Source organism: Hylobates moloch, unplaced genomic scaffold (assembly GCF_009828535.3).
Source record: "Hylobates moloch isolate HMO894 unplaced genomic scaffold, HMol_V3 SCAFFOLD_6, whole genome shotgun sequence".
NCBI classification, from domain to species: Eukaryota; Metazoa; Chordata; class Mammalia; order Primates; family Hylobatidae; genus Hylobates; species Hylobates moloch.
In genome coordinates this window covers 70,880,271-70,900,937 of record NW_026652281.1, presented here as the reverse complement: position 1 = coordinate 70,900,937, position 20,667 = coordinate 70,880,271, and the positions used below count along the sequence as shown (strand labels likewise).

General features: G+C 40.4%; 1 protein-coding gene and 1 long non-coding RNA gene across 4 annotated transcripts in view; one reads left to right on the top strand and one right to left on the bottom strand.

Annotated features, from left to right (window-relative positions):
• Positions 1-20,667, top strand: part of PDE8B (phosphodiesterase 8B) — a 259,008-nt gene that overhangs the window by 506 nt on the left and 237,835 nt on the right. The gene's annotated exons all lie outside the window — the stretch shown is intronic.
• LOC131383811 (uncharacterized) overlaps positions 1-20,667 on the bottom strand; it is a 28,247-nt gene that overhangs the window by 3,754 nt on the left and 3,826 nt on the right. The window contains exon 2 of the long non-coding RNA XR_009214141.1: positions 4,078-4,197. This is a non-coding gene — a long non-coding RNA (uncharacterized LOC131383811). The remainder of the gene's footprint in view (positions 1-4,077; positions 4,198-20,667) is intronic.

The window sequence follows — 20,667 nt, the reverse complement described above, 5'->3', positions numbered from 1 at the left end:
CCGGCTCTGCGGGCTCCTGTTGCGCCTGGTGTTTTCCACGCTTCCCCGGCGCGGGACGGTGGGGCCCCTGCATTCCTCCTCGTGCTTCCAGTGGCTGCAAAGCTGCCTCCCCTTCTGAGTAGTGAGTCGCCGGCAGCCCCAGCCTGGGGTGTGTACACGTGTGTGTGTGTGTGTGTGTGTGTGTGTGTGTGTGTGTGTTTTTGCGCGCGCACCTCAGTGCCTAGCTCCAGCGCTCGGGACTCTGCGATGGGGCACCCACCCCAACCCCCACCCCCACCACCATCCCCACCCTCACCCTTGCACTAAGTTCTAGGGACAACGCTAGCTGAGTGAATAGACGGAGCGTGGACTAAACGACCCGCCTCATCCCCTGTGGGAAGGGATGTTTGGAGGTGGAGCGAAGCAAAGGAGGAGACGGAACGTGTGTACAAAGAAGGGTCCCACGATGGGGGGTCGCAGGAAAGTGTCCGAGAGAACAGTCTGTGGTAGGGACGGACGCTTAGTGCAAGGGGGAAGCTGCGCAGGCGGCGCTGCCACTCTGAACTTGGGGGCGTTCCGCTAGGCGTTCAGAGTGTCCTCTGAAACGCACCTAGTTACCACGATCAAAGTAGCTGTGCTCCTGAGGACTGTTGGGAGAGGTGAGGCTTGCAGCAGCCTTTACAAAGGCTTGGCTAGAAGCCTTGAACCGTCCACAGGCTCCTCTATACCCTCAAGACTAGCTGTGCCCATCCATTCTGCTTCTGGCTCAATCTGACACCAGTTTACCCATCCCCAGGTTGCCAGCTCCAGAAAAACGCTGCTGGCGGCGAGGTGTGAGTTACTAGGACGGTAAGACCTCCGCAGTTGAGCGGTAGTTATTTGCCCAGGCTGCCTTCCATGGACGGTCGGTCGGTCGGTCGGGAGGTCAGGGTGGCTGCGGGCGTGCTGGCTCTGATAGTTACAGGTGCTTCTGTCTGAACCTGAAGTTGGACCTGCAGTGCTAACCTAGAAGAGAGAGTTCCTCTAAACTGTGTGTTGGGAGACAATCAACGAAAACATTTACACAAGGTCCCCGGGGGAGGCGAGGGCCAGAGGACCCGCCCTCTCGGATTTTATAACCCGGCAGTTCGCATTGCCAGTTCTACCTGACTGCCCTCTTAACCTTGAATAAGTTATTTTAACTTTGTAGAGGTTCGGTTTTCCAAGAAGCAAAAACAGAAGAATGACAATTCGTCAGCAGTGGCAAGAGCATGGATTGGGAGGCCGGGGAGTTGGATTCCAAGCGCCAGTGGTACCACTGACCAGTTGTGAAACTCTGGGCGAGCCGTACAACCTGTCCTGGCCTCAGCTGCCAGGAAGGCTCAGAGCCTTTAATTCTGGATTCCACTCTGGCAGTAATCTGCCAGACTTAGCCTGTGAATGCTCACTAGTTCTTTGCAGTCTTGCTACAGATTGTACTTGGTTCCAAAGAGCGTTTATGGACGGAAGAGATACTAGATCAGTGGGTGAATTGAATTTTAATTCCAATCTGTTTATAGGGCTACACAAATCATTCAGGCTTAAAGATCGGTGGAAGTAAGCCTGACTGGTTTAGTTAATGCTTAGAATGCACTGGGAAGGATCTCAGACAGAAAGTCCTGGTAAAGTTTGAGCTTGGTTACGTAATCCTAGAAGACATCATTTCTGTGCATTTGAAAGATTCCAGCCACAACCTCCCTATTATAGGCATGAGTAGAGGGGAAGCCCTAGACTGACCCCTCAGTAGAAGACAGCCCAGTGTCTTGCAGAGCTCATGGAGGCCCCTTACATTATACCTGATAAACAATTGACTTACCTGGGAATGACTCAGTTAATATCAACTTCTGAGAAAAGCAGCTTATCAGTTTGGTAATGAAATAGTGAAATTGTCTTTAAAAGCTGTATTAAATATTGGATGCCTAATGTTGCCAGAGCTTATTGAGATAAACACTGCTTTTTTTTTTTTTTACTTTATATACACATCTTATTTTTATTTATGGAGAATCAGTTAATAAACACATTTTAAATTCAATATATTATGTATTTGCTTTTTTAATAACACTGCTCTTTAGCTTTTTAATTTAGCTTCAGGAAGGGAAATAAGCAGGATGACAATTTTTTTTTACTAGATAATTATTATAAGAGATTAAAAAGCCACAAAGAACCTTGTTTCTTCAGGTTTTCAGAGATGAATATCAACATAATGGTGAAAATTTTTTAAGTACTTAGGCGCTAGGCATTGGACTAAGCTCTTTATGTAAACACTCTCATGTAATCCTATCAACACCTTCTGAAGGACATGCTATTATTATTATTATAATAATTATTATTTTTGAGATGGAGTCTTGCTCTGTTGTCCAGGCTGTAGTACAGTGGTACAATCTCGGCTCACTGCAACCTCTGCCTCCCAGGTTCAGGTGATTCTCCTGCCTTAGCCTCCCGAGTAGTTGGGGCTACAGGTGCGCACCACTATACCTGGCTAATTTTTCTATTTTTAGTAGAGACAGGATTTCACCACGTTGGTCAGGCTGGTCTCGAACTCCTGACTTGGTGATCTGCCTGCCTTGGCCTCCCAAAGTGCTGGGATTACAGGCATGAGCCACCGTGCCTGGGCGCTACTATTTCTTTCAGTTTTACAAATGAGAGAGCTGAGGCTTCTCATCTGAGATGACACAGCTAGTAGGTGGTGGAGCTGAACCAGCCAGCTGGGTGTATTTACAATGATCCAAGTGACATGCAAGAAGGAAGAAAAAGGGAGGGCAAAAAGTGCCTACTAAGTGTCAGATGCTTTATACACCTCAGTGCACAGAGATTTAAAAATCTTTTATGAGTGATAATTTTCTTTTCTTTTTCTACTCAGACTTTCTTGTTTTTATCAATATGATCTGGGTGTCTTTTCATGTCAGCAAAGAGATTGACTCCTTTATTTTTAACTATGTAGGCTTGAGAGCAGATGGGTAAACCGTAATTTATTTAACCAATCCCTGTGAAAGGGCATTTGGATTATTTCTCAGTTTTCACAGTCACATACAGTACTTGTGAAAGATCACACAGTGGATCCATTTATTTATATATTTCTGTATACCTGTTTAGATATTTCTGGTGAATCTGTTCCTAGGGGTAGAATTATTATGTGAAAGATCATGGTTACTATTTAAATACATACTTTTTTTTTTTTTAAACTGAATCTCCCTCCTTTGCCCAGGCTGGAGGGGAGTAGTGCATTATTGGCTCACTGCAGGCTTGACCTCCCCATCCAAGCAGTCCTCCTGCCTTAGCATCCTGATTAGCTGGGACTACAGGCATGCACCACCATGCCCAGCTAATTTTTTAATTATTGTAGAGACAGAGTCTCACTGTGTTGCCCCAGCTGATCTCAAACTCCTAAGTTCAAGCGATCCTCCCACCTCAGCCTCCCAAAGTGCTGGGATTAGAGGTGTGAGCTACTGTGCGGGCCAGATATATACTTTTAAATACATACTGCTAACTTGCCTTCCCCAAATGAAATGTAATTTCTGATTTGGGGTCCAATTCTTCACTAACATGTTTTTGGACTTTTGATAAATCATTTAATCTGAGAGGGTCTCAGATGTATTGTCTATAAACTGTGGATGGTAGGACTTGTTGGTTGCCAAGGTCTTTTCCAACTGTAAGGGTCTGCAAATATGTGCAGTTAGAGGTCACACAAATGAAACTGTCCATATTTGACCATTTTTTGCCTACAAAAACAACAACTTAGTATGATTTTATCTAATATCACATGAATTCCTGACATATCTGTTTTTGGTACCCTGGCTTTTCTGAGGTAGCTTTGTGTGTGAGAAGTGGCTAGGCTATGCTGCAGTCACAAATCAACCCTGAAACCTCAGTAGCTTAAAAAATAGAAAGAGGCTGGGCATGGTGGCTCACATCTATAATCCCAGCACTTTAGGGGGCTGAGGCAGGAGCATTGCTTGAGGCCAGAAGTTTAAGACCAGCTTAGGCAACATAGTGAGACCCTTCTTTAAATTTTTTAAAATAAAAATAAAAATAATAAAATAAAATTAAAAAATAAAATATAAAGATTTATTTATCACTCACAGTTTATGTCCAAAGCAGGTTAGCAGAGTGCCGGGCTCCACAGAGGCACTCAGGACACCAGGCTATCAGAGCTCTGCCATCTCGTAACTGCACTATCTAGAACATGCAGTCTTGACGGTCCTATGGCACGGAGGAAACAGAGACAGTGGAGAATCAACACCTGCTTGTAAATGCCTTGGCTCAGAAATGAAGCATATTTCTTGTATTTACAGTCTTTTGGTAAGAACTAGTCACACAGACCTCAACCTGATGTATGGAGACAAGGAAATGCTTTTCGGTGTGTCCAGAAAGAGAAAATGGTAAATACATAGCACTCTGTATTAGTTTGCTAGAGCTGCCATAATAAAGTACTAAAGACTGATAGCTCACACAACAGAGATTGACTTCCTTATAGTTCTGGACGCTAAAAGCCTCCAGAACTATAAGGTATCAGCAGCATTGGTTAATTCTGAGGACCTCTCTTCTTGGCTTGTAGATGGTCATCTTTTCCCTCTGTCTTCATATGGTCTTCCCTCTGTGTGTCTATGTCCTAATCTCTTCTTACAAAGACAGCAGTCATATTGGATTAGGAGCCATGTTAATGACCTCATTTAAAATTAATTCCTCTTTAAGGACTCTATCTCCAAATACAGTTACATTCCGAGGTACTGGGAGTTAGGACTTCAACCTAAGAATGGTGTTGAACACAATTCAGGCCATAACACATTGTCTCTGTCAGACAGCACATCCTGAGACGTAGTCATGCTGTTTTCATTGGAGGGGGCCGGTAGGTTACTGAGCCATGTTATGGAGTCATCTTCCTCTTTATCTCACATCCATCTCCTCCTGCCCCCACCACTCCCCACCATTTCCTAACCCAAAACTGTTATTTTTCTGAATTCCCTGGGTAATATTTAAAGGGGCCCAATGTTACTACTTATATCAAGCAAACTTTTATTGATGGCATTGACTGTAATGTGAAGCAGGGTGGCTATGGGTTAGAGATGGGAAACCGAGGGGTTAGGGGCACCAACTCTGAAGCAGACTGCCTGGATGCTAATCCCAGCTCCATTGCTTGCCAGTAGTATTCCCCATCTGTCAAATGGGAATAGTAATACTTCCCTTGCAGGGTTATTGTCCTGATTAAATGAGATAATCTATGTAAAGTGGTTGGTACAGCCTAGGTGTCAAAAATGGTGGCTATTATTATTTGTAGCTTCAGAAGCTCATGGAGCCCCTCACACCCAGTGTCCTGCATTCCAGCCTGTGTCCCAGCATCACAGACAACCCAGAGGCTCTGCCATACAAGCTCCCAGGGCTTCCCTGGCGTGCCCAGGAAGCATGTATTTGTTAGTATGGCAGTAATTGCATTACCACTTTAAAGCTCCAACAGCCTACGCATATTAAAGTCATAGGTTCCTAATTAGATCGTACAGCCAAAAGGAACACAAGAGACTATCCCCTTAAATAGCCCCTTAAAATTATTATCCTTGTTACAGTTAAGACAATGAGAGTTGTCAGTTAAATTGATTTGGAAAAGCAGCATTTCAGTTTTTCTAAGAGGCACCCTCTTCCTCTCCCGTTTTAATGACCCTGGAATCAGGATGTTTAATACCTGAGAGTTAGGCCTGGAATCTTTTCCCATTGACCTGCCTGGGAAGATGACTGCAGACTTACCTTCTCATGCCATCTTTTTCTTGGAAACACAGCAGTTGGATTGCTGTGTACCTGGGGTGAATTATCTGTCTTGATTATTGCAAAACTATTGATTCCTGAGACTGCATTAGGATTGGAAGAGCTATGAGTTGGCCAGTGGCCTTGGGCCTCCATGATTGGAGCAAGAAAGAATCCAGAAGGAAACCAAAGCAGTGATTTCTCCTGGGCAGGGTGAACCACACTCTTCATCTTTGGCAACTATGTGCACCATAGTGCGCAGAGGGGAGGCCAAGACTGCAACTGTGGGTAGTTGCTGGGCCTTCCTACGAGATAGCAGACACTATGCAAACTGTGTTTCCCATTCTGTTTGCTACTAGAAAGCTAAATAAAGGCAGTGATAGATTAAAACCTATTGTGTCTTGTGAATTGATTACAGGTCTGAATCTGTGATCACTACTGCTGGTGGGACAGCTTCTTATAAATTGCTGTCAGCCAGGCAGTGGTTGTAATGGATTTGTCTACGAATGTGTACACAGTGTACACAGTTTCAGCTTTTTATGTTTTCAGCATTCGTTGAAGTAGGTGCATGGTTGATAATACATGTGTTTAGTTTAATTGCTGGCTAAGATGACTTCACAAAGATTACACTATGATTTGGCCTTGACATAAAAGTTATTGTTTACACAGGGAGTCAAGGAAACAGAGCATGGGGATAAATTTGATATTGATGAGGCAAATATTTGGCATTGGAGGGATGATGCAATTTCAGTTTTGTTTTGCTTGTTTGTTTTGCAAAGTAGCAGCCAAGTGCTTTTAAGGAAGAAAAGATACCCACAAGTACCTACAGGTAGATTTATGTTTCAATATTGAGAGATGTACAAAGGGGTTGCCTCTTACATGTGAAGTAACTAAACTGAAGCCAGGAGAGATAGCCTAATCTATAGATGAAAACAAAAAATCAAAGCAGTGAGCGGCCAGTGGGAGCAATTTTCATATCTTTTAGGACTGTCATTGTTTGATGGCCAGCATTCTTTTCTTAGTGATACATAAAGTGATGGCATTCCCTACGATTAGTGGTATTTTAGATTTGATGAAATATGGCAAAAATGGCAAAGAGGGGACTAGAATCCAGAGCTTCTATCTCTCAAGCAGTCTACTTTCTCCTACCCATACCAAGGTGTGCGTTCCCTGACCCTGGTGTTGTCTGACACCAGCCCTGGTTTTCATCTTCGAAAGAATTTTTAAACTTTTCCCTAGAAGATTAAGACAATTACACTGAGGCATAAACAAATGAAAAAGCAACCATCTAGCATACGTGGCCAGCCAATATTCTCCATTGTAAATATTACTCCTTTTGAGTGAAACTTATGAAGGGTGTTACTAAGGTCAGGACGTTACTAAGAAAGTAAGTGACTTAATAAATGTATTTATCACAAGCTCTTTATCATTGTGTACATGTTTAAGAGGCCATGGCTGATTAAAGAGTAGGAAAACATGACTTCTCTAGGGTTTTAGCATCTATTTTCTAGTTCTAGTTAATATTAAAAAACAAATTCAAGACCATCTTTGTTGGAATAGCATGCAATTGAAGTAGGAAAATTAACTTGCTCAGGGAGCTTTTAATTAAATCTTTGTTTGAAAACTTCACAAAAGACCCTCTTAGTAACCTAAGAGTACTTTAGAAAGTTGAGGAGTTCTAGATCCTGTCCTGGCTTGCGTTGGAATGATATTAGGAAGGTTGAGATGAATAATATTGATAAAGGGCTTACTATGAACATCTTTGTCAAACAGCCATTGAACAGCATTCCTGTTTAAAGTGCATCGTTTTGCAATACTCATTTTCACGTCTTGAAGAGGAAACACCCAGTTTTCTTCCAGAATAGCATTTTCAGGGGGACAATGGCCACTGAAGTATTTTCACAATCTGTCTTTTCTTGGGCAAGTTTTTCTGTTTAAGGAAGGGCATTTTGGATCTTTTAATATGGCGTGCACTGGGGGTTCTCAATGTGATGTCACTCATATCATGAGAATAACTTCTGTCGGAAAGACCACAGCCCACCCACTGATCTCTGCAACTGCAGAAAAGATCTCACGGCTGCAAGGATTGCACAAGAGGAAAATAAGTAGGAAGGTAGGAGGGGGAGGAAATAGTGAAGGGAGTAGAAGGAAGGATAAAGCAGTGTATTTCAACCCTGTGCATCACAACACACAGAGGACAATGTAATATTGTCTAGGACATTTGAGTCAGTGGACAAGGCTCTGTGTCTGCTGAATGGGTGACTGAAGGCTTAGAGAATCAAAATCTTGCTTCTGTACCAGTTCAGCTGGTACCCTGATGAGGAAGTCTGAGGGTAAAGCATAGCCCTCAGTGGGGGAAGGGAGAAGAGGCTGGGGACCACCACATTATCTGCTCCTGCCTGTCTCAAACACCTAGATGGCCTCTTGCTTTGGCCCAGGTGTAGTTGGTCTTCTCTTTCTCCCCTAAGCCCTTCCCTCTGCCTTTCTAGGGATTTTCCCAGTCTGCAGGGTTTTTCTCTGCACTACAGCAAGCACTGCTGTCATTCACACCCCCTCTTCCCCAGGCTTGAAATCTAGAAGGCAATGAGAGCTGTGAGCAGCAGGGGAGGACACAGGCAGCCTAGGACCCTTGCTTCCCCGCTCTGACTTGTCATCCTTAAAGGACATATTTCTATTATTCATGCAACACATAATTAGTGAGCATCTAATATATGCCAGACAAAGATCTTCTTCTCTTGAGGCTTACCTTCAAGTGTGGGGATAAAGTCAAGAACGAAAGGAGAGGAGGAGAAGGAGAGGAAAGGGAAGAAGAGAGAGAGGAGAAAGAATGCAAGTGTCAGATGTGGTGAGCACCAAAAAGAAAGATAAAGCAGGAGAGAGCAATAATAACTGTCCAGGATGGGGTGGGGAACATTGCTATATTAAATAACATGGTCAGAGAATACCTCACTGATAAAGTAATATCTGAGCTGAAGCCTGAAGGAAGTGGGGAGTGATATTTGTGAAATTTTTGGATATTTGTGAAAGAATATTTCAAGTGGGAGGAATAGCGGGTGCAAAGGCCCTGAAGGAGCATGTCAGCGTGCCCATGGTGCAGCAAGGAGGCTGCTGGAACAGGAGGGAGTGAGCAGAAGGGGCAGCAGGAGCTGAGGGCAGAGAGGTTGTGGAGAGCCAGGCTGCTCAGGGACTGTGGTCGGCTATAAAGACCAGGTCAGATAGGAAGAGGGGGGTCTGACAGTTTGTAGGAGGCTCATCCTGGCTGCTTATGGAGAATAGCCTGAGGGGAGCCAGGTGAAGCTAGGAGACCTGCTAGGAGGCCATCAGTCATCCAGGCAAGAGGTTTTGGCAGCTTAGACCAGAATGGTAGCAGTGAAGATGGCAAAAAATGGTCAGATTCTGAATCAGTTTTATAAGTGGACCTAACAGGATTTGCAGGCAGATGGAATGTGGCGTGAGGAAAAGATCTAGGGTGACGTTAGAATATCTCTAAGGCCCCTTCCAGCACTAACATGGTGTGAGTTGTTATCATCAGCCCATTGGTCAGGCTTGCCACCTGGTGCCTGTCCTTTGCCCATGTTCTTATTAATTCTTCTCCATGAGTTGAGTCAGCTGACCTGGTTGTTATCAAGGGTGATTGTGGTCTGGCTTTGTTCTTGAGTGCCAAAATGCCCTTTGGTTTCCCTGGAGGGGTAAACCTTCCAGGGAGTTCTAAGTCCGGTCCTTGACTGCAACAGTTTAGCATGCCATGGTCAAAATGAAGGCTGCTTTCCCTCTGGAAGCCTTTCTTCATAACCAAACTCGGAGTGCCACTAAGATAGCTTTAAAGGAGAGGGGTAGATCTAGTTTGTTAGCTGAAATATATTGCTCTTAATAAATGAATCATAATTAGTGGAAAGATGAGAACCAATGCAGTCATCTGTTGCAGAATTTATTTGATAAATGGGATAACAGAAGAGAAAAAGACGTCTACACTCTATAGTTTAGCGGCCAGTGCTAAGTGAGGCTCAATGAGAAGCCAAGAGAAAGCAATTGCTTCACTGAAATCTGATCTGACACACAGGTGAGTGTGATGGAGGTGCTCCTGTCTCTTCCTTTCACTTGGCCCTGGTAAAGTCTGACTGGTGTCAATCATGGCTTTTACAGACCTAAAAGTTGTGTTCTCCTCATCACTTTGGCTCTAGCACATGAACTAGTTGTGTGAACTGTTGGCCGAGGCCTTCCCTTGCAGAATTAAAACATCCTCTGGTCTCTCAGTATATGCTCTAAGAAAGTTTTAATTGGCTGAAGACAAAGTAGGCCCAAGAATAATATGATTCGTAAGGGATGGTGAATTTATTATCTTATGCTTGGTGGTCCAGTATATCAGTCGGCTTCAGCTACCATAACAAAATACCACACACTGGGTGGCTTAAACAACAGATACTCGTTTCCTCACAGTTCAGAAGGTTAGAAGTCCAAGATCAAGGTGCTATCAAGGTTGGTTTCTGGTGATGCCCTTCTTCCCAGCTGGCACACAGCCACTTTCTTGCTGTGTCCTCACATGGCTTTTTCTCTGTGCGTGTATGGAGAGAGCTCTATAGGGTCTCTTTCTCTTCCCACAAGGATGCTGTCCTATTGGATTAGGGCCCCACCTTTATCCTCATTTAACCTTAATTACCTCCCTCAAGGCCCTATCTTCAAATATAGTCATATTGACAGTTAGGACTTCAACTTAGGAATTTTGGGGGACAGACTTCAGTCCATAACATGAGGTAAATGTTGTTAAGTTTTTTAAAAATTAATTTTATTGAAGTATAATATTTATTTACAATAAAACATATGTCTTTTTTTTTTTTTTGAGACGGAGTCTCACTCTGTTGCCCAGGCTGGAGTGCAGTGGCGTGATCTTGGCTCACTGCAAGCTGCGCCTCCCGGGTTCACGCCATTCTCCTGCCTCAGCCTCCCGAGTAGCTGGGACTACAGGTGTCCACCAGCACACCTGGCTAATTTTTTTGTATTTTTAGTAGAGACGGGGTTTCACCATGTTAGCCAGGATGGTCTCGATCTCCTGACCTCGTGATCCACCCGTCTCGGCCTCCCAAAGCGTTGGGATTACAGGCGTGAGCCACTGTGCCCGGCCAAAACATATACCTCTTAAAGCAGCAGTCCCCAACCTTTTTGGCACCAGGGACCAATTTTGTGGAAGACAATATTTCCACAGATCGAAGGTGGGGATTGTTTCGGGTTGATTCAAGCACATTACATTTATAGTGCACTTTATTTCTATTATCATTACATTGTAATATATAATGAAATAATTATACAACTCACCATAATGTAGAATCAGTGGGAACCCTGAGCTTGTTTTCCTGCAATTAGATGGTCCTATCTGGGGGTGATGGGAGACAGTGACAGATCATCAGGCATTAGATTCTCAAAAGGAGTGTGCAACCTAAATCCCTTGCATATGCAGTTCACAATAGGGTTCGCACTCCTATGAGAATCTAATGCTGCCACTGATCTGACAGGAGATGGAGTTCAAGTGGTAATGTGAGTGAGGGGCAGTGGCTATAAATAGAGATGAAGCTTTGCTTGCTTGGCCTACCGCTCACCTCCTGCTATGTGGCCCAGTTCCCAACAGGCCACGGACTGGTATGGGTCCATGGCCCAGGGGTTGGGGACTCCTATTTTAAAGTGTACAGTTTGTTGAGTTTTGACAAAGTAAGTCATCTTGTAATGTGTCCACGTAATCATCACCACAGTCTAGATACAGACCAGTTCTATCAGCCTGAGTCATGTGCTCCTTCCCAGCCAATTCCCAACCCCCACCAGAGACCCCAAGTAACCAGTGTCTTCCTTCCATTCCACTAGCCTAGAGTTGTCTGTTTTAGAGTTTCATGTCAATAAAATCATACACATAACCTTTCGTGTCTGTCTTGTTTCACCCAGTATAAGGATTTTGATTCATACGTGTTGTTGTGTTTATCAGTAGTTTGTCACTTTTCATCTTTGAGTAGAAGTCTATGTTATGGGTGTACCACAATTTGTGTATTTATTCACCTACAAATGAACATTTGGGTTGTTTCCAGTTTGGGGCTATTATTTTAAAAGCTACTATGAACGTCCATAGATAAGCCTTTGGCCATTTTCCATTATGTTCTTATTTCTCTTGGGTAAGTGCCTAGAAATGAAATTCCACCTTTCCATGGTAAGTGTATGTTTTTAATAAGAAAATATTAGAGACTGCTGTCCTTAAAAGAGATTGTAGTAATTTACATTCCCATCAGTAATGTATGAGAATTCCAGTTGTTCTATATCTTGCTAACACTTGGTATTGTCAGTCTTTTTCATTTTAGCCATTTTAGTGGCTGTATGCTGGTATCTCATTCACTGATGACTAATTGATGCTGAGTCTTTTTTATATGATTACTGACCATTTTTATTTCTTGTATTATGAAGTATCTGCTCTAAATATTTTGCCCAATTTTTAAAATTGGGTTGTTTGGCTTCTGATTATTGACTTGTAAGACTTTTAAAAATATATTCCAGATACAAGTCATTGGATGTATATCTCTCCCAGTCTGTGGCTTGCCTTTTTATTTTCTTGAAGATATCTTTAAAAGAGCAGACTTTTACATTTTCAAGGAATTGCAATTTATCATGTTTTTCTTTTATAGTTCATGCCTTTTACATTCTTTTAAAGAAATCTTTGCCTACCTCAATTTCACAAAGATTTTTTCCTATGTTTACTTCTAGAAGCTTCCTTCTTAAATTCTGTGATCCATTTCAAGTTAATATTCATGTATGGTGTAAAGTAAGGGTGGAAAGATTTTGTTTTTTTGCTCGTTTTGTTCATGCATTTGGATACTCAGTCATTCCACCACCATTTGTTGAAAAGACTATACTTTCCAAATTAAGTTACTTTGGTACTTTTATTGAAAATTAATTGACCCTATATGCATGGGTCTGTATCTGGACACTATTTTATTCCATTGATCTATTTGTTTGTCCTTATGCCAATACCACTCTGTATGGTTTACTGTGGCTTTGTACTAAATTTTAAAATCAGGCAGTTTGTCTTCTTTGTTCTTTTTCAAAATTCATTTGATTATTCTAGGTCAATTGCATTTCTACATAATTTTTATAATCATTTTGTCAATTTTTACAGATATAAACCTGTTGGGTTTTGATTGGGATTGTATTGAACCTATAGATCAATTTAGGGGGAACTGACATCTCAGCAATAAGGAGCTTTCTGATACAAGAACATTGTATATCGCTATTTAATTAGACTTTTAAATTTCTCTATCAGTGTTTTATAGCTTTCAGTGTGAAGGTCTACAGAAAAATTTTATGCTTTTTAATATTATTGTAAGTAGTATTTTGTATTTCAATTTCCAATGGTTCATTGCTGGCATATAGAATACAATTGACTTTTGTTTATTGACCTTGTATCCTGTGATTTTATTATACTCACTTATTAGTTCTAGCAGCTGTTTTTGTAGCCTTTAGCATTTTCTATGTGTACAATTATGTTGTCTGTGAATAAACAGAATTCTACTTCTTCTTTCCCAAATTGTATCTTTTACTTCTTTTTCTTGCTTTATTTTATTGGCTAGAGCCCCCAGTGTAGCGTTGGTGATAGTGCACACCTGTGCCTTGTTCCTGATCTTAGGGGAAAGGCATTCAATCTTTAAGTATGATGCTTACTGTAGGGTTTTTGCATAGACTTTTTATCAGGTTAAAAAAAGTTTCCTTTCTCGACTTACTTATTGAGAATTCTTATTGTAAATAAGAAGTGAATTGTCAAAAGATTTTATTACACCTATCGAAATGATGTTTGTTTTTTCCTTTGTTCTTTTACAATGGCGAATCACATTGACTTTTTTATTGTGGTAAAATACCCATAACATAAAATTCAGATTTGTAACAATTTTAAAGTGTACAATTAAGTAGTATTAAGTATATGCACAATGTTGTGCAACCATCACCCCTATCAAGTTCTGGAATTTTTTTTAATCACTCCAAAAAGAAACCCCATGACCATTCGGCAGTCACTCTACATTCCCCAGCCCCTGGCAAGCACCTGCTCTCTGTCTCTGGATTTGCCTATTCTAGATATTTCATATAAATGGAATCATAATAGTGGCCTTTGTGTCTGGCTTCTTTCACTTAGCATTTTTTAAAGGTTCATTCATGTGACAGCATGTATTGGTGCTTCATTTTTTTAAATGGCTGAATAATATTCCATTGTATGGATATACCACATTTTGTTGATTCAGTCATCTGTTGATGAACATTTGGACTACTTCTACTTTTTGATTATTGTAAATAGTGCTGCTATTAAACATATAAGTACAAGTTATTGTTTGAGCACCTATTGTCAGTTCTTTGGGGTATAAGCCTGGGAGTGGAATTGCTGAGTCATATGGTAACTCTCTTTACCTTTTAGGAACTGCCAAACTGTTCTCCACACTGGCGTCATGTTTTAGTTTGTGCTGCTGTAACAGAATACCTGAGGCTGAGTAATTTAAGAGAACAGAAATTTATTTTCTCTCAGTTCAGGAGGCTGGGAACTCCAAGATCAAGGTGCCTGCATCCAGTGAGGGCCTTCTTACTATATACTCCAGAGAAAAGGAAATACATGCCCTCACATGGCAGAAAGCAGAAGGGCAAGAGTACAAGAGAGATCGAACTTAGCCTCAAGCCTTTTATATAATGGCATGACTCCATTCACGAGGGCAAATACCTGCCATTAGGCCCCCCTGCCAATACAGTTGCATTAACCATCAATTTTCCAACACATGAATTTTGGGGGGATGCATTCAAGCCATAGCATTCTACCATTTTACCTTCCCAACAGCAATGTTTAAGGGTTGCAGTTTCCCCATATCATTGCCAACACTTTTTTTTTTTTAATTGTAGCCATTCTAGCAGATTTGAAGGGACATTTCACTGTAGTTTTGACTTGATTTACATTCCTTTTACAGTTGACCCTCGAACACTGTGGGGGTTAGGGATGCTGACCCCCTGCACAGTAAAAAAAGAAATCAATATATAACTTTGAAGTTCCTAAAAACTTGAGACCAATAGCCTATTGTTGACCAGAAGCCTTCCCAATAACAAAAAGTCAATTAACACATATTTTGCATGTTATATATATTATATACTATAGTCTTATGATAAAGTATAGAGAAAAGAAAATGTTATTAAGAAAATCATAAGGGAGAGAAAATATATTTACTATTCATTATGTGAAAGTGGATCATCATAAAGGTCTTCATTCCTGTCGTCTTCATGTTGAGTAAACTGAGGAGGACAAGGAAGAGGAGAGGTGATCTTATTATCTTAGGGGTGGCAGAGGCAGAAGAAAATCTGCTTGTAAGTGGACCCACAAAGTTCAAACCTGTTGTTCAAAGGTCAACTGTAGTTTTCAATTCATTGGAGTTTTGAAGTGTATTTCTCTAGTGACAAATGATGTTGAGCGTCTTTTCATGTGCTCCTTGGCCACTTGTATATCTTCTTTGTACAAATGTCTGTTCAAGTTCTTTGTCTCTTTTTGAATTAGATTGTTCATTTTTCTGTAGTTGAGTTATAAGAGTTTTCTTTTTAGTATACTCTAGATACTTGACCCTTACCGAATTTATGATTTGCAAATATTTTCTCCCATTCTTTGCATGGTGTTGTTACTCTCTTGATAGTGTCATTTGATGTACAAAAACTTTTTAATTTTGATGAAGTCCAATTTAGTTTTTCTTTTGTGGCTTGTGCTTTTGGTATCATATTTAAGAAACTATTGTCAAATCCAAGGTCGTGAAAATTTGTCCCTGTGTTTTCTTCTAAGAGTTTTATAGTTTTAGCTTTTAAGTTTAGTTTTAACATGTTTTATGGTTAGTTTGTACATGGAATGAGGTAAAAATACAATTTCATTCTTTTGCGTATTGATTGATTTTTGAATGTGAAACTAACTTTGCGTTTTTGGGATAAGAACCTCTTGGTCATGGTGTACTACCTTTTTATTCTATTGCTGGAGGTTTGGTTTGCTCAATTGTGTGAAAGATTTTTGCATCTATGTTTAGGGGTATTTTTATCTGCACTTTTCCTTTTTTGCAAAATCTTTTTTTCCTTGTCTTTGGTATTTGGATAATGCTGGCCTTATAACATGAGCTGTGAAGGGCTTCCTACTGCTCACTTTTATGGAAATGTTTGTGTAGGGTTAATATTATTTCTTCTTTATATATTTTGTAGACTTCACCTGAGAATGTTTCTGGGATTGGACTTTTCTTTGTGAGCAGGCTGTTAAACACAAATTCAATTTCTTTAGTAGAGGGAAATCTAGATTTTAAAATGTTTATTCTTGAGTATTTCTTTGGATATTTCTAGGGAAATGTCTATCTAAATTGTGAATCTGTTGACATAAATTTGTTTCTAATATTCCTTTATTATTCCTATTAATAGTTTAGGGTCTTGATATCACTAATTGATGTCTTTTATCTTTTTTTATTGACCAGCCTTGCTAGAGGTTTATCTATTGTATTGACCTGTAAAAAAACCTTTTTTTTTTTTTTTTGAGACTGAGTCTCACTCTGTCGCCCAGGCTGAAGTGCAGTGGCATGATCTTGGCTCACTTCAACTTTCATCTCCTGGTTCAAGTTATTCTCCTGCCTCACTCTCCCAAGTAGCTGGGATTACAGGCATCCACCACCATGTCTGGCTAATTTTTATTTTATTTTTATTTTTTAGCAGAGTCGGGGTTTCACCATGTTGGACAGGCTGGTCTTGAACTCCTGACCTCAAGTGATCCACCCACCTTGGCCTCCTAAAGTGCTGGGAGTACAGGTGTGAGCCACCACATCTTGCCCAGCTTTTTTGTTTATTGCATTTGTCTATTGTTTACCTACTTACTATGTATTAATTTCTGTTTCTATACTTACCATATCCTTCTTTCTTTTTGGTTTAGATTTAATTTGTTTTTTTTCCCTCTAGTTTCTTAAGGTAGAATCTTAGATTATTGGATTTGGACCCACTTTCTGTTCTAACATAAGCTTTTATCCCCTTTATAATTTTTATTGTGTCTTTTTGATTCTTCTCTCTTTTCATCTTTATTAGCCTGGCTAGTGGTCTATCTGTTTTGTTAACCTTTTCAAAAAACCAGCTCTACTAGAACTCAGGATTAAGAAAGTCACTCAAAACCGCTCAACTACATGGAAACTGAACAACCTGCTCCTGAATGACTATTGGGTACCTAATGAAATGAAGGCAGAAATAAAGATGTTCTTTGAAACCAACGAGAACAAAGACACAACATACCAGAATCTCTGGGACACATTCAAAGCAGTGTGTAGAGGGAAATTTATAGCACTAAATGCCCACAAGAGAAAGCAGGAAAGATCCAAAATTGACACCCTAACATCACAATTAAAAGAACTAGAAAAGCAAGAGCAAACACATTCAAAAGCTAGCAGAAGGCTAGAAATAACTAAAATCAGAGCAGAACTGAAGGAAATAGAGACACAAAAAACCCTTCAAAAAATTAATGAATCCAGGAGCTGGTTTTTTGAAAAGATCAACAAAATTGATGGACCGCTAGCAAGACTAATAAAGAAGAAAAGAGAGAAGAATCAAATAGATGCAATAAAAAACGAAAAAGGGGATATCACCACCGATCCCACAGAAATACAATCTACCATCAGAGAATACTACAAACACCTCTATGCAAATAAACTAGAAAATCTAGAAGAAATGGATAAATTCCTCGACAAATACACCCTCCCAAGACTAAACCAGGAAGAAGTTGAATCTCTGAATAGACCAATAACAGGTTCTGAAATTGTGGCAATAATCAATAGCTTACCAACCAAAAAGAGTCCAGGACCTGATGGATTCACAGCTGAATTCTACCAGAGGTACAAGGAGGAACTGGTACCATTCCTTCTGAAACTATTCCAATCAATAGAAAAAGAGGGAATCCTCCCTAACACATTTTATGAAGCCAGCATCGTCCTGATACCAAAACCTGGCAGAGACATAACCAAAAAAGAGAATTTCAGACCAATATCCTTGATGAACATTGATGCAAAAATCCTCAATAAAATACTGGCAAACCGAATCCAGCAGCACATCAAAAAGCTTATCCACCATGATCAAGTGGGCTTCATCCCTGGGATGCAAGGCTGGTTCAACATACGCAAATCAATAAATGTAATCCAGCATATAAACAGAACCAAAGACAAAAACCACATGATTATCTCAATAGATGCAGAAAAGGCCTTTGACAAAATTCAACAACTCTTCATGCTAAAAACTCTCAATAAATTAGGTATTGATGGGACGTATCTCAAAATAATAAGAGCTATCTATGACAAACCCACAGCCAATATCATACTGAATGGGGAAAAACTGGAAGCATTCCCTCTGAAAACTGGCACAAGACAGGGATGCCCTCTCTCACCGCTCCTATTCAACATAGTGCTGGAAGTTCTGGCCAGAGCAATCAGGCAGGAGAAGGAAATAAAGGGTATTCACCTAGGAAAAGAGGAAGTCAAATTGTCCCTGTTTGCAGATGACATGATTGTATATCTAGAAAACCCCATTGTCTCAGCCCAAAATCTCCTTAAGCTGATTAGCAACTTCAGCAAAGTCTCAGGATACAAAATTAATGTACAAAAATCACAAGCATTCTTGTACACCAATAACAGACAAACAGAGAGCCAAATCATGAGTGAACTCCCATTCACAATTGCTTCAAAGAGAATAAAATACCTAGGAATCCAACTTACAAGGGATGTGAAGGACCTCTTCAAGGAGAACTACAAACCACTGCTCAATGAAATAAAAGAGGATACAAACAAATGGAAGAACATTCCATGCTCATGGGTTGGAAGAATCAATATCGTGAAAATGGCCATACTGCCCAAGGTAATTTATAGATTCAATGCCATCCCCATCAAGCTACCAATGACTTTCTTCACAGAATTGGAAAAAACTACTTTAAAGTTCATATGGAACCAAAAAAGAGCCCGCATCGCCAAGTCAATCCTAAGCCAAAAGAACAAAGCTGGAGGCATCACGCTACCTGACTTTAAACTATACTACAAGGCTACAGTAACCAAAACAGCGTGGTACTGGTACCACAACAGAGACATAGATCAATGGAACAGAACAGAGCCCTCAGAAATGATGCCGCATAGCTACAACTATCTGATCTTTGACAAACCTGACAAAAACAAGAAATGGGGAAAGGATTCCCTATTTAATAAATGGTGCTGGGAAAACTGGCTAGCCATATGTAGAAAGCTGCAACTGGATCCCTTCCTTACACCTTATACAAAAATTAATTCAAGATGGATTAAAGACTTATATGTTAGACCTAAAACCATTAAAATCCTACAAGAAAACCTAGGCAATACCATTCAGGACATAGGCGTGGGCAAGGACTTCATGTCTAAAACACCAAAAGCAATGGCAACAAAAGCCAAAATCGACAAATGGGATCTCATTAAACTAAAGAGCTTCTGCACAGCAAAAGAAACTATCATCAGAGTGAACAGGCAACCTACAGAATGGGAGAAAATTTTTGCAACCTACTCATCTGACAAAGGGCTAATATCCAGAATCTACAATGAACTCAAACAAATTTACAAGAAAAAAACAAACAACCCCATCAAAAAGTGGGCAGAGGACATGAACAGACACTTCTTAAAAGAAGACATTTATGCAGCCAAAAAACACATGAAGAAATGCTCATCATCAGTGGCCATCAGAGAAATGCAAATCAAAACCACAGTGAGATACCGTCTCACACCAGTTAGAATGGCCATCATTAAAAAATCAGGAAACAACAGGTGCTGGAGAGGATGTGGAGAAACAGGAACACTTTTACACTGTTGGTGGGACTGTAAACTAGTTCAACCATTGTGGAAGTCAGTGTGGCGATTCCTCAGGGATCTCGAACTAGAAATACCATTTGACCCAGCCATCCCATTACTGGGTATATACCCAAAGGACTATAAATCATGCTGCTATAAAGACACATGCACATGTATGTTTATTGCAGCACTATTCACAATAGCAAAGAGTTGGAACCAACCCAAATGTCCAACAACGATAGACTGGATTAAGAAAATGTGGCACATATACACCATGGAATACTATGCAGCCATAAAAAATGATGAGTTCGTGTCCTTTGTAGGGACATGGATGAAACTGGAAAACATCATTCTCAGTAAACTATCGCAAGGACAAAAAACCAAACACTGCATGTTCTCACTCATAGGTGGGAATTGAACAATGAGAACTCATGGACACAGGAAGGGGAACATCACACTCCGGGGACTGTTGTGGGGTTGGGGGGTGGGGGGAGGGACAGAATTAGGAGATACACCTAATGCTAAATGATGAGTTAATGGGTGCAGGAAATCAACATGGCACATGGATACATATGTAACAAACCTGCACATTGTGCACATGTACCCTAAAACCCTAAAGTATAAAAAAAAAAAATTATGGAAAAAAAAAAAAACAAAAAAAACAGCTCCTGGTTAATTAATTAGCATGTCTTTGAGCTCACTGATCTTTTCTTCTGTAGTGTCTAATCTGCTTTTAGTTCCATCCAATGACCATTTCATTTCAGAACTTGTATTTTTCATTTCTAGAAGTTCTATTTGATTCTGTTTTCATATTTTTCATTTCTCTTCTCACAATGCTTATGTTTTTTTCAATACTTGGACAATAATTATAACAGTTGTTTTGATGTTCTTGTCTGCGAATTTCTGTCATTTCTGTTTCTATTGATTTTCCTTTTGATTATTAGTCACATTTTCCTGCTTCTTGGGATATCTAGTGATTTTGATTATATGCTAGACATTGTGAATGTCTAAGTTTTGTTGTCTTTCTTTAATGAGTGTTGGATTTTGTTTTGGTACACGAGTTAATTTTGGTTCCATTTAATCCTTTCAA